The sequence below is a fragment of the Bos grunniens genome, chromosome 15, assembly GCF_055505025.1.
Source record: "Bos grunniens cultivar Pamir isolate PY7600 chromosome 15, Bosgru_T2T1.0, whole genome shotgun sequence".
In the NCBI taxonomy this organism is placed as follows: Eukaryota; Metazoa; Chordata; class Mammalia; order Artiodactyla; family Bovidae; genus Bos; species Bos grunniens.
In genome coordinates, this window is record NC_141179.1 from 20,087,864 (window position 1) to 20,102,098 (window position 14,235).

A 14,235-nucleotide genomic window follows, 5' to 3' on the forward strand; every position below is an offset into this window, starting at 1 on the left:
CCCTGTATCCAGCTGATTATTTTCTTAAGATAAATGCTTAGCCCCTGATCAAAGTTTGATGCATTTCCTTCCAACAATTTTTTAAAGAGGGTATTAAATCTTTTATTGATTACACATTATAAAGGATGATACCCAAGCTTGATTCCCATCTATAACTTTATCTGGTACCATAATTCAATTTAGATATATTTCATAGGATGTGCCAACAATCATTAATAACCAAAAAAAAAAAAAAAACTCCATGACTTTGTATGGGCGACCCTTTTAATGGTGAACTCCAGGTCACAACACAGTAACTCTCAGTTCAACTACACCAAGGTTCTGAAGACAACAGCTTCTCCACCAAACCCAGCTGTAGATAAATTTCAAATGGAACTTGGCATCATTCCTGAAGGAATTCTAACGTTCTAACCAAAATGGCTTCAGAGGAGACTACACAGCACATTAAAAAAAAAAAAAAAGACATTTATCCAGCATCATGATCAGACTATTACATTTAGCAATCAACAGCATGAGTGTAAAAAAAAAAAAAAAATCTACATTAAAACCCTTTGTTGGAATGCTTTACACTTTCCACAGAACAGAAACTAAAATAACCTGTTATACAATTAGTCACAAGTACAGGCCTTGAGTTTTTTGCCCAAACACATGAGTACTGTCTAAAACATGTCTTCTTTGTAGCAGCTAGGCCCTGCTACCACTGTTGGTGGAGTTCGCAAATCTGTTTTAACCTGTAGCTTCCCTGTCACTTCACTGACCCTTCTCTCCTGCTAAGCTTTGTTTCCTAGCAGTAATTAAAACCTTCGGCCACTGCCATAGCTACTGCTGCTGCTGGAACCACCATAGCCACCTTGGTTTTGTGCTTTGGCAAAGTATTGGCCTCCACCACCATAGGGGCCAGAACTTCTCCAAAGTTTCCTCCTTTCATGGGTCCAAAATTGGAAGATTGATTGCTGTAATTGCCAAAATATTTGTAGCTTCTGCCACCTCCAAAATTGCTTCCATCATTACCAAATCCATCATAACCATCTCCACTGCCACCATATCCACCACCACCATGGCTGCCACCAAAGCCATCTTGACCACTGAAGTTTCCTCCACAACCAAGGCTGTCATTCCCAACAAAACCACCTCCATGACCACCACCAAAGTTTCCAGAACTACTTCGACCTCTCTGGCTGGATGAAGCACTAGCCATCTCTTGCTTCAGTTCAGTTCAGTTCAGTCACTCAGTCGTGTCTGACTCTTTGCGACCCCATGAATCGCAGCACGCCAGGCCTCCCTGTCCATCACCAACTCCTGGAGTTCACCCAAACTCATGCCCATTGAGTCGGCGATGCCATCCAGCCATCTCATCCTCTGTCATCCCCTTCTCCTCCTGCCCCTAATCCCTCCCAGTATCAGGGTCTTTTCCAATGACTCAACTCTTTGCATCAGGTGGCCAAAGTATTGGAGTTTCAGCTTCGACATCAGTCCTTACAATGAACACCCAGGACCGATCTCCTTTAGGATGGACTGGTTGGATCTCCTTGCAGTCCAAGGGACTCCCAAGAGTCTTCTCCAACACCACAGTTCAAAAGCATCAATTCTTCAGGGCTCAGCTTAGGGGTTTTCTCACTTCACAGTTGTGGCCATTAACAGTGTAGTATTTTCTGAATGACAGTCTTTTTTTTTTTTTTTTTTTTTTTGCATTTTACCATTGCCATTTTTATTCTCTTTCCTTCTGAAATTGATCTTTCTTATTTTTCTTATATCAGTCTCCAAGTCCTTTTATCATTTTTTATTTCTTTTTATTTTATTTTATTTTTAAACTTTACATAATTGTATTAGTTTGGCCAAATATCAAAATGAATCTGCCACAGATATACATGTGTTCCCCATCCTGAACCCTCCTCCCTCCTCCCTCCCCATACCATCCCTCTGGGTCGTCCCAGTGCACTAGCCCCAAGCATCCAATATTGTGCATCGAACCTGGACTGGCAACTCGTTTCTTATATGATATTTTACATGTTTCAATGTCATTCTCCCAAATCTTCCCACCCTCTCCCTCTCCCACAGAGTCCATAAGACTGTTCTGTACATCAGTGTCTCTTTTGCTGTCTCGTACACCGGGTTATTGTTACCATCTTTCTAAATTCCATATATATGCGTTAGTATACTGTATTTATGTTTTTCCTTCTGGCTTACTTCACTCTGTATAATAGGCTCCAGTTTCATCCACCTCATTAGAACTGGTTCAAATGTATTCTTTTTAATGGCTGAGTAATACTCCATTGTGTATATGTACCACTGCTTTCTTATCCATTCATCTGCTGATGGACATCTAGGTTGCTTCCATGTCCTGGCTATTATAAACAGTGCTGCGATGAACATTGGGGTACACGTGTCTCTTTCCCTTCTGGTTTCCTCAGTGTGTATGCCCAGCAGTGGGATTGCTGGATCATAAGGCAGTTCTATTTCCAGTTTTTTAAGGAATCTCCACACTGTTCTCCATAGTGGCTGTACTAGTTTGCATTCCCACCAACAGTGTAAGAGGGTTCCCTTTTCTCCACACCCTCTCCAGCATTTATTATTTGTAGACTTTTGGATCGCAGCCATTCTGACTGGTGTGAAATGGTACCTCATAGTGGTTTTGATTTGCATTTCTCTGATAATGAGTGATGTTGAGCATCTTTTCATGTGTTTGTTGGCCATCTGTATGTCTTCTTTGGAGAAATGTCTATTTAGTTCTTTGGCCCATTTTTTGATTGGGTCGTTTATTTTTCTGGAGTTGAGCTGTAGGAGTTGCCTGTATATTTTTGAGATTAGTTGTTTGTCAGTTGCTTCATTTGCTATTATTTTCTCCCATTCTGAAGGCTGTCTTTTCACCTTGCTAATAGTTTCCTTTGATGTGCAGAAGCTTTTAAGGTTAATTAGGTCCCATTTGTTTATTTTTGATTTTATTTCCAATATTCTGGGAGGTGGGTCATAGAGGATCCTGCTGTGATGTATGTCAGAGAGTGTTTTGCCTATGTTCTCCTCTAGGAGTTTTATAGTTTCTGGTCTTATGTTTAGATCTTTAATCCATTTTGAGTTTATTTTTGTGTATGGTGTTAGAAAGTGTTCTAGTTTCATTCTTTTACAAGTGGTTGACCAGATTTCCCAGCACCACTTGTTAAAGAGATTGTCTTTAATCCATTGTATATTTTTGCCTCCTTTGTCAAAGATAAGGTGTCCATATGTGCATGGATTTATCTCTGGGCTTTCTATTTTATTCCATTGATCAATATTTCTGTCTTTGTGCCAGTACCATACTGTCTTGATAACTGTGGCTTTGTAGTAGAGCCTGAAGTCAGATAGGTTGATTCCTCCAGTTCCATTCTTGTTTCTCAAGATCGCTTTGGCTATTCGAGGTTTTTTGTATTTCCATACAAATTGTGAAATTATTTGTTCTAGCTCTGTGAAGAATACTGTTGGTAGCTTGATAGGGATTGCGTTGAATCTGTAAATTGCTTTGGGTAGTATACTGAATGACAGTCTTGTCTATGGAGTCATGGTCATCAAAGGTTACAAAAGCAAAGGCTCTCTTTTTGCCACTGCCTCAGTCAATCATGATTTCAATCACTTCAGTTTTCTTATATCCTTCAAAATAATCTGTCAGGTAATGTTCTTCCTGTCTTCTTTAATGCCACCAATAAAAATCTTTTTCACAGTTAAGTGGGCACCAGGTCTTTGGGAACCTTCTCTCAAGACAGCCCTCTTTGGTTCCACAACTCTTCCGTCCACCTTGTGTGGCCTTGCATTCATGGCTATATTCACCTTCTCCACCGTGGCATATGTGACAAACCTGAAGCCTCTGGAGCGCTTGGTGTTTGGACCCCTCATTACCACACAGTCTGTGACCATTCTCCTTTGCTCAAAATGGCTCCTCAAACTCTCATTGGTTGTTTCAAAGCTCAGTCCTCCAATGAAGAGCTTCCACAGCTGTTTGGACTCTTTGGGAGACTCTGACTTAGACGTGATGGCAGTGGACAGGGGGGAAAGACTTCAATGATGCTTTCCCGGCTGCCTCCACAAGCAGAAAAGCACCTTCCAATAATTTTTATTTGCCTTTATACATGGTTGAGATCAAACTGTACCCCAAATTTTATATCCTACTTTTTAACTTACCAACGTTTTATAATAATCATTTTTCCATTTTATTTAAAAATTCTATGTGTTAATACAACAAAAGCTAAACAATAAAAAGACAGTAAAGGAGGCAATGAGACATGAAAAGAAGGTGTCTATGACAGTGACTTGCTCCCAGTTTTGCTCCCTCAAATCTGTCCTCCACACCACAGCTAGTTTTCTCTCTAATGTTAAGGCTATCATGATATTCCTTTGCTTACAATTCCCAGTGGCTGCTACTTCCTATAGACATCCTAGTTCCTTTGCAGGGCACACCATGTGCCATATGAGCCAGCTATACTTCAGGCTTGGAGGCCTTGAAGAAACCTTTAAGGCTCCCTCCCACATTCCCATACCCTAGTTTTTTTTTTTTGTTTGTTTTTCTTAATTGAGGTTTAATTGGAATATAACATTATATTAGTTCCATGTATACAAAGTAGTGATTGAATATTTTTATATATTTCAAAATGATCACCACAATAAGTCTAATTAACATTCAACACTGCATACAGTTTAAAAGGGCTTCCCTGGTGGCTCAGCTGGGAAAGAATCTGCCTGCAATACAGGAGACCTAGGTTCCATCCCTTTGTTGGAAAGAGCTCCTGGAGAAGGGAAAGGCTACCCACTCTAATATTCTGGCCTAGAGAATCAGTCCAGGGTCGCAAAGAGTCGGACACAACTGAGTAACTTCCACTTTCACTTTCTATAGTTTACAAACAGTTGATGTGTGTGTGATGAGGACTTTTATGATCTACTCTGTTAGGAACTTTCAAATATTCAATACAATATTGTTCACCATGGTCACCATGCTATACATTACCTCCTCATGACTTATTTTATAACTGGACATTTGTACCTTTTGCCATTTTACTCACCCCTACCTCACCCCATACTTCACCTCCCCACTGTAGGCAACTGTCAATCTCTTCTCTGTACCTATGAGCTTGTTTTTTTTTTTTTTAATTCTAATTCCACATGTAAATAAGAATATGTAGTATTTTTATTTCTGACTTATTTCACTTTGCATTATGCCCTCAAGTTTCATCCTCACAAATGGCAAGATTTAGTTCTTTTTTTATATCTAAATAGTATTTAGACATAAAATAAAAAAATAAATAAATAAAACACCCATACCCTAGTTTTTGATAGTCCTTTTTCCTGGAATGCTTTCTCTTTCCTTTCCCCCCAGATTAACCTGTTAAAGAATCAACAGTTTAATCCTTTAAGCTTCTACTCAGAAATTGTTTCCTCCAGGAAGATTTTTTCCTTGGACTCCACCACACTCTGAGCTGGATATCTGAGCCCCATTTGTGGCATTATGTGACACCCTGGAGCAAGAAAAAATTGGGGGAATAAACGCATTCAAGGACAAGGCCAGCCTAGACATTACATTTGAATATTCCCCAGCCTTGCTTTATGGAGTCTAATTCAACTCTGGAGTGATCTTGTGGAATTCCATAGGAATCTCGGAACAGAATTTCCCTAGATCATGAGAGATCCCTGGGGGAGGGCAGCTTATGACTGTCTCTCTTTTTCTATCTCTCCCAATAGACTGCCATGTTTCCTACTACAGAAGTCAGTCTGTGTCTTAGAGGAGTTTTCAAAAAGTTTTTTTGTTTGTTTGTTTTTCCCCTTGCTGCTGGGATCACCAATAGTTGTCTTTAGCTTCTGGCTTAGGTTAGTAAGAAAAATTCCCTGCAAGTTAATACTACTTTTATTAGTTCTCTATTCCTTAGTATGAATAAGGATCTGAAAGAAGGATTCAGTGAAGGAAGATAAAACAGAACACCCTGAAGTTTGCCAAAGTCCCTCCTTGACTACATCTCACCCTCAGAGTTGTAATCAACCCCAAGAGAGTGAGCCTGGGGACCTGGGCCTGCAAACCCACCAGTACTTCTACTAGGCCATAAGAGCAATTCCTACACGTTTGCTTTCACTTTCTGCTAAAGCAGCTAGCCAACACCCACTGGGGCCTGATGTGGCTGTCTAAGCCCCATTCCTCCTCATTTAGAGATCATGCAGGGACTATTTTTGTACCCCACTCTGATATCTGGACATCTCCAAATGTGGTTTGAAAAATTCCTGTTGCCTGAGGATTTGTTCCCTGTGGAGGATGCAGCAGCTAAAATCATAAGGAATGTATCTGCCATTCTCTGAATCCTTTGTAGCTAAGTTAAGTCACTTATTTAAGCAATCCCTGCCTCTTTATGAATGGGATTCATATAACTATTTTTTACCTTAATGTCTTGTTCAAAATCAAGGTACCCTGTTGCAAACATTACCTCCAGTCCATTTAATGAAGATTTTTTTTTTTTTTTTTGCAGGGGGGGCGGTGGGTGTTGGGGGAATCTCTTCATGAGACAGCTTACTGAAACCAGCATCCAAAATAGCTTAGCTCTCTCAGCAAATATCATACCATTAACAGAAGGAACTGGGACCAGAGGCCAGGCTGGGAATTAAGGTTGCTGGGGTGATATTCTGCTTTCTTATACAAGCTGTGGTGTTTTTGAATAAAATCATTTCACCAATGAGTTTCAATTTCTTCCTAAATTAGAAAACTGGTACCTCCTTCCTTCTTCCAGAGGCTGATGGAGAGCAGTTGACAAATGTCCCCAAGGCTTTGGAGTTATGTAGTTGCTTTTTCTAGCAGCATCTCTTTCTCAGTAAAGGTTCTCAGAGGCTCAGTGTGGCTCAGGTAAAAATTGCCTTTCATCTATTTCTTCCTTGCTTTCCAGATAATCTGTGGCTAAAATTAGCAATGCTTAGTTCAGTAAAAAATATTGTTACAGCGGCAGCCATGGAAACGGTGTCTGAGCAGCTTCCCCTTCAGGGAGCTGACTTTTGTGGGATATGCTTTCTTGCTGATTAAATGAAACAACTCACTGCTTTTGAAGCTGAGGTCTGAAATTAGTTAAGAGTACGGGCAAATCTTCCAAAAGAACCATCCTCCCCATTTCTCCTCTTTCTTTCCATTAAGGAAAGAAAAAAGTATATCTCAAATTAGGTGTCAGATTTTGCTTTGAATAGAGTATAGGAAGATTAATCTGTTGACCCATCATCCTACATTTGAGTTGTCTTTTCACAGAAATAGTGGATAATGCTATTAATGCTGATGCCTTTCTCATATATCTTCTTATAGTTTACCAAAAATGCTTTCCTGTGTGCTCAAATGCCACTGAAGTCTTCTGATCAGTGGAGAAGATAGAGAGAGCATAATGAGGACATTCCTGATCAGACAAGGAAAGAGGCTCAGCCATTCTAGCCCACATGGCAAGTAATTAGAGGAGATGGGATGAAAATTCTCTCACCTCTGATTGCATTATTCTTTTACATTCCCTGGCCAATCTCCTTGTGCCTGAGGTAGTGAATTCAAGCGGCCAAGGTCAGACTCACATCCAGTTGAGTCTGAATTTGGTAAACTTTCAACTTTGCCTTTGTCAACTTCCCTGACTAGCAGGGTCTCCCCTGCTTCAGAGAGCCCTCCTGATGCTCCCTGGGAAGAAGTCGGCATTTGAATTCCACTTTCTGATCTGTCTGCCTTCCCTCCAAAGGACTCTTCCTCTGGGTCCTTATTTTCCTCCAGTTTCCATCATCTTAATTCATCAGTTCTCATGTCTTTCTTTATGGTCTCTGTTCTCCTGGCAACTTCTCTGAGAAGTTTATTTTTCTAAATGTGTTTATAAGGCTAACGAATTAATGAGTACCAGGACAGGGGCACTTCTTTTAACAGACTCTAATTACTTTGGTTCTAGTAAAGGGTTCCTTCACATAACTTTGGCCAACCCAGGAAAGAGCAGGAGCCAGGCTCCAAAGTTTTCCCCTGTGGCCAGAGTGGAGATTGAAGGAAGGGTAATGATTTTAGGGAGAAGGAGGGCAGTAAACTATTCTTGTGGGAAATTTTTTCTTTTTGCCTTTTGATAGAGTATCCTTAGGAAATTGTAGTTCACAGTATTTGAAGGATTTAAGCCCTTACTGCCACTATGAATCATCATAGGTTTCTCCCCCTTCTTCATTCTACCTCCCCTATCCTAAATGCTCCAGTAGTTCCCCAAGAGGCTCAGGGCCAGAGCAGGGTTCCTGATCATGACAGTCCTTGAAGTCAGACATAGCTGGCTCCTTCTCTCCCTCCAGTGCCAGACCAGAGATTCATCACTGATTCTCATCCCGCAATCCACATGCCACTTTATGAGGTAGGAACAGGGACAAACTCATCACAGTGTGGTTTCCTTGGCCCAGCAAGCAACCAAACCTGCATGCTAAGTTTTGTTCCCACTTTATGTAAGAGACAAAATGATGATTATTTGCTTATTTGCTGGGCTTTCAAACTCTGTGTCCTTATCAAATGCTCCCTGGCAGCAGAGGGTTCTTTGTCCTCAGAAGTGGTGGAGGACAGCTGGATTATGGAAGTCCTCTCAGGTATATGACGCATTCACAGCTGCAGGAGAAGATGTGTCAGGCCAGCAGTAATGCACAACTGTCATTGTGCATTACCAGTCGTCAGAGAAAACAGCCATACACATGACTTGCATTTCTGTGTCAGAAATTGTTTATCCTGAGTCTATGAGGTTAATGGCTTCCTCTTCCATGAAATCCTCCCTGTGTCACTTCTACGCTCCTCTCTGTTTTCCTCTGGGTTCTCACAGTATCCCATGCTCGGCTCTAATGCCTCTTCAAACTGTGTTGTATTTACCTTGTTTTTAGCTTCCTCCTGGGAGAAACATATACTAATGCATCTGTTAAATGAGTTTAGACTAAAGGTTTATATGAAAAGTCAAATGATAAATACATCTCATTTTACAAATTAATTCTCATCAGCCAAAAGTGTCTGACAAGAAAGAGACTATGAAGCATAGCTGATGCCATTGTTGTTGTTTTGGTTGCTAAGTCTTGTCCGACAGGTGCAAAGAGAATAAAGAAAGCATTGTGTAGAGGCCAATCTCTACTCAGGTGGGAGGACTACTGATTCCTGGGCTGCTTGTTGATTCAGGGTAAGCTCCTAGACAGCAGCTAGCTGCTGCTGACAGCTGAGTACAGCTACCCGGGCCGGACAGTCCAACAAGGAGAGAGGCCTCAATTATGGGGTGAAAGACAAGGCCTGAATAGAATGTAAGCCCACCTAACCCTGTGTTGAGCCAAAATTGTATCCATTCACGGAGATGGGCTTTTTCTTACATACTTGTTTTAAATCTGCATCAGTGCACAGAGACTCGGGCTGTCAAGGAAGTAGACACCTCAGAGATGCTTCCTCCCCACCGACTTCTCTTACCTGGTCTCCTGCTCACCTTCATACACACCTCTGACCCAGTTCTGTCCACACCTGACATACACACTCATTCAGTTGCTTTTTCCTTTCCTTGGTTTGATTTCTACCAGACCTGTGAGGATTCTTCTGATGCATCTGGCTGTCAGCTCTGCTTACATTAGAAAGAGTTAAGAGAGAGTATAAGGGATAGCAAAGGAAATTTGGAGATAATATGGAAATTAAAGGAATTAAGTAACTTAAGTAGAATTACGAATTTCACCTACATTGGGCTGAACTTAACTACCACAGGAAAACAATCATATGGATTTGAAACTACAGGGGAAATACTTGAAAACAGTTACTCTCAGATATTTGAGCACAGATATAAGCAATAGTATGGACTTCCCTGGTGGCTCAGATGGTAAAGCGTTTGCCTACAATGCAGGAGACCCGGATTCAATCCCTGGGTTGGGAAGATCTCTTGGAGAAGGAAATGGCAACCCACTCCAGTATTCTTGCCTGGAAAATCCCACGGATGGAGGAACCCAGTAGGCTACAGTCCATGGGGGTCACAAAGAGTTGGACACGACTGAGTGACTTCACTTTCACTTTCCATAAGCAATGAATGGAAGGATTTTGCTACACTTTCTATCTGACTCTGGAGCAAAAATGAGGTTAGGGATGTTGACCTGGCATTTCAGTTGCAGTCTCAGTTCAGTTGCTCAGTTGTGTCCGACTCTTTGTGACCCCATGGACTACAGCACGCCAGGCTTCCCTGTCCATCATCCATCCTGGAGCCTACTCAAACTCATGTCCATCGAATCGGTGATGCCATCCAACCATCTCATCCTCTGTCATCCCCTTCTCTTCCCACCTTCAATCTCTCCCAGCAGCAGGGTCTTTTCCAGTGAGTTGGTTCTTCATATCAGGTGGCCAAAGTATTGGAATTCAGCTTCATCATCAGTCCTCCCAATGAATATTCAGAACTGATTTCCTTTAGGATGGACTGGTTGGATCACCTTGCAGTCCAAGGGACTCTCAAGAGTCTTCTCCAACACTAAGGTTCAAAAGCATCAATTCTTCTGTGCTCAGCTTTCTTCATACTCCAACCCTTACATCCATACATGACTACTGGAAAAAGTATAGCTTTGACTGGCATTCCAAAAGTTGGGCAAAACTGAATCTGGTCTACTGAATAACAAGTAGCACTCTCAATATATTCTTAAAACCTGACTGATACAGATCTATGCCTTCTTTGTTTCAACAACAGATTTTATTGTTCATTAAATCTTAGTTAAGTGTCTTACATATGCGGGGTTGTTTATGCCAGTTCAGTGAGTAAACAAGAGTGGATTCTTCCTCTCAAGAGCATGATGAATACTGACCTGAGCCAGCACTTCCTACATATGAATTCTTACTGGCACTGTATATGCACCTTTCTCTCCACCCAACCAACCAATGTACACATTCACCCACTCCATTCCCTGCCACTTATACACTCTATATTCCTCTGATGCAAGGACAAATATTTTTATAGCTCCATTTACCCCTTGGTGTCAGCAGACTTAAAATAGAACATACCTTTAAATTGTATTTTTCAAAGATGACTGCACCAATATATTCCATCCCAGATCCTCTGCTTACAAAGTGATGTTGACCCTCCTTCCATTGAGAAGTAGGGTCTTGTTCCCTCCCCTTGATTCTTAGTGGTCCTGTAACTACAAGCAAAGTGACACTATGTGACTTCTGAGGCTAAGGTGTAAACCGGCAATATGCCTCCAACTTGGTCCTTTTCAGATGCCTGAACTTGAAACTAGCCACTGTGTTGTGAGGAAGCCTGAGCTACATGGAGAGGCCACAGGTAAGCATTTCCACTGATAGCCCAGAGGAGGTGCTAAGAACTCAATTATGAGCTCACATCAACATCTTTAGACATGTAAGTGAATTACCCTTAATTATTCAACCCCTCCCTCCCACTCCTGAACCCCTCTACTGATTAATGCTTATAAAATCAATTTTCTCTGCTAAACCCTGCTCAAATTGCAGATCCAGGAGCTACACAAATGATCATTGTTTTAAGACTAAGTTTTGGGGTGGTGTGTTCAGAACAATGCCTATCTTATCCACTCCTTTGATGTATTAATTAGCAGTCACATCTTCTCATCCCAGCCGGACTGTAGGTTCCTTAGAGTCTGGAGTTTTAAGTCTAAACTTCCAGAACATTCTTTCATACTATGTTATATTTCAGTCAAACTAAATTTCTTCTTCTCTCTGTATTTAATCTTAGACTCCCAGTCTTTGTATACTTGATCATCCTATCTTTTTTTGTGTGTGTGCACACTCTTTTTTCCATCTATATTCTCCAAAGTCTCATTGATTGTCAAGACTGAGTCACATGCCAGGAAGAATTTCCTGATTCCTCCTGTCAGAAGAGATGCCTCCGTTTTCTGAACTCCCAGAGCATTATAGATAAATTTCTTTTATCAATATTATCATCTTTTACCTTATATCACAGTTACTTGTTTACAGATGTTTCTCTACTTCTAGACTGTGTTATTTGTCCTTTTTTTTTTTTTAAAGAAAAAAAAATTCCGCCGCGATACTGCGCGCCACTAACATGGCTGCGCCTGGCCCCTCCCGCCTCCGGCACGGCGGCGCGGCGGCACGCGGACCGCAGCCCACCCGGACCCGGCGCCGGGGCGCGCACGGCGGTGCTTCCCGCGTGCTGCTCGGGCGCCCCGGGCTGCGCTCGCCCCGCCCCCTGGCCCGTCATCTTATTTGTCCTTACATCCATTTATACAAAAGTATCTATGGAAAGTCTACTACTTGCCATACAATCTACAAGGCACAGGGAAAAGAAGAGTGAACAAAGAAAGACATGATCCTGTCCTGATAGATCTTCCCATTTAGTGAAGGAAGCACAATAAATAAATACACAAACGTTTGACAATCACTCTCTTTTAAGGGTTTTAACCACGTCAGTCACACCCAGGACCTCATGCAATACCCTATTTCCTTTGCAGTCTTGGAAGGCAATGTGGGATCATCAGAGAGATCAGTTTGAACTCTGTCTCACCTGTGAATATGAAGCAAGGGCTTCACCTCTCCATGCTTGATTTCTCTCATGGAGCAAATGAAGGTAACTTTATCTGCTTTATACTTTTTAAAGTATTAATGAGAAAATTTATGTGAGCTCTGCCTTTGTGCTGGTCACACAACGAAATCATATAGCCTTTTGTCCCCAGCTTCTCTTGCTTAATATAGAGCTCAGACTTCAGTTTGTATTCACCTAATGAGGCTGACCATGACATCAAATACTCAGACCCCATGCTTCCCTTGTACATGAAACTCCTTTTATGGTTGAATAGCACTCAATTTTTTTTCTTGGGGCAACTTCAGCCAGTGGCACTGGAGGGAAAGAAAGACCTCAGTCTTCGTCATATGGCTGACTCCTACTCATTGTACAAAATGTAACCAAAATGGCATTTCTTTAGGGAGACTGTGACCACCACCCACTCCAGTCCTCATTAGACTGTGTCAGTTCCCTCCTTTTCAGACTACACAGAACCCTACAGCTCTCCTTCACAATACTTGTCACAACTGGAACTGATTGAATTTAAAAAAAAAAAAGAATTTTAAAAACTATCTATCACACTCCCATTAGATTCTAAGCATGATTAAGGCAGGGGCCAAGGTCTGTTGCTGCCATGACGACTAATACTGGCAAGTAAAGTCAAGTCCTTGCCATATAGAAAATACTCAAGAAATATTTATACAATTAATGAATTGGAAAAAGCTTTGCAGCTGGAACCCCAAGAAAGAAGTGAGCTCAACAATTGTTAGAAACCATTTTCTTTCAGCATTTTTTCATGATCAATTCTCAGAAGATTCTGAAGTCAGAAGGTGGGATCTTCCTTTAATGGGCCCAAAGAAAGAATGATTAATTTTATTTTGTCAGTAAACAAGTGTTTCTGAACAGTGCCTCTGGGTTTCCTGATATGATCTATGAAAGGTATAAGAAATTAACGTCCTAAAGTTAGATGGTTTAGTCAGACCAGCAAGCTGTTTTAAGCCATGTCTGTAATAGCAAACCTAAAAGGTAACTGACAATTTGAGAGACTCATGCTGTACTAACTACAGTTCCTGAGACAGTTATACTGTGGTACCATAAGCCTTCTAGAGATGTAAAACCCCAAGATCTTTTGAAACTAAGAGGCTTACAAATGTTTAACTTAAAAAAAAATAAGTAGCAGCTGTCTTGCCTGCATATGTGTGTGCTCAGTTGCCTCAGTCGTGTCTGACTCATTACCATCTATGGACTGTAGACCGCCAGACTCCTCTGTCCATGAGACTTTCCATACAAGAATACTGGAGTGAGTTGCTGTGCCCTCCTCCAGGGGATCTTCCCAACCCAGGAACTGAACCCATATCTCCTGTATCTCTTGCATTGCAGGCAGATTCTTTACCCTCTGAGCCCCTAGGGAAGCCCATCTTGCCCTGCCATGGGCATTTAACTGGCCATTGTCCCAACACATACTAAAATATTTTTATATTTCATATATGTATATATATTATATTATATATTATAGTTGTGTTTTTTGCTCAAAGCCAAAAAGTTGTAATAAAATATCTTTTTTTTCTTGGAAGTATGAGACCAGTTATAGCAAAGTAAACAAGAAAAGTAAAACTTGGATCCTTTTTTTTGTTGTTGCAAATATTAGCATTGATTATTTCTCTAGCAATATGAGGACAAAATCCCTGTAGGGTCTAGCTAAATAAACACTATATTTCTTACTACTAAAACACAGGGCATGGTTCCAGATCTGCTTCCCAGCTTGTAACTG

The 14,235-nt window shown here is 41.2% G+C and overlaps 1 pseudogene; it reads right to left on the minus strand.

The window, feature by feature from the left end:
- Window positions 1-794: 794 nt before the first annotated feature.
- LOC147357396 (heterogeneous nuclear ribonucleoprotein A1-like) lies at window positions 795-12,164 on the minus strand (annotated as a pseudogene).
- Between the last annotated feature and the right edge of the window lie 2,071 nt (window positions 12,165-14,235).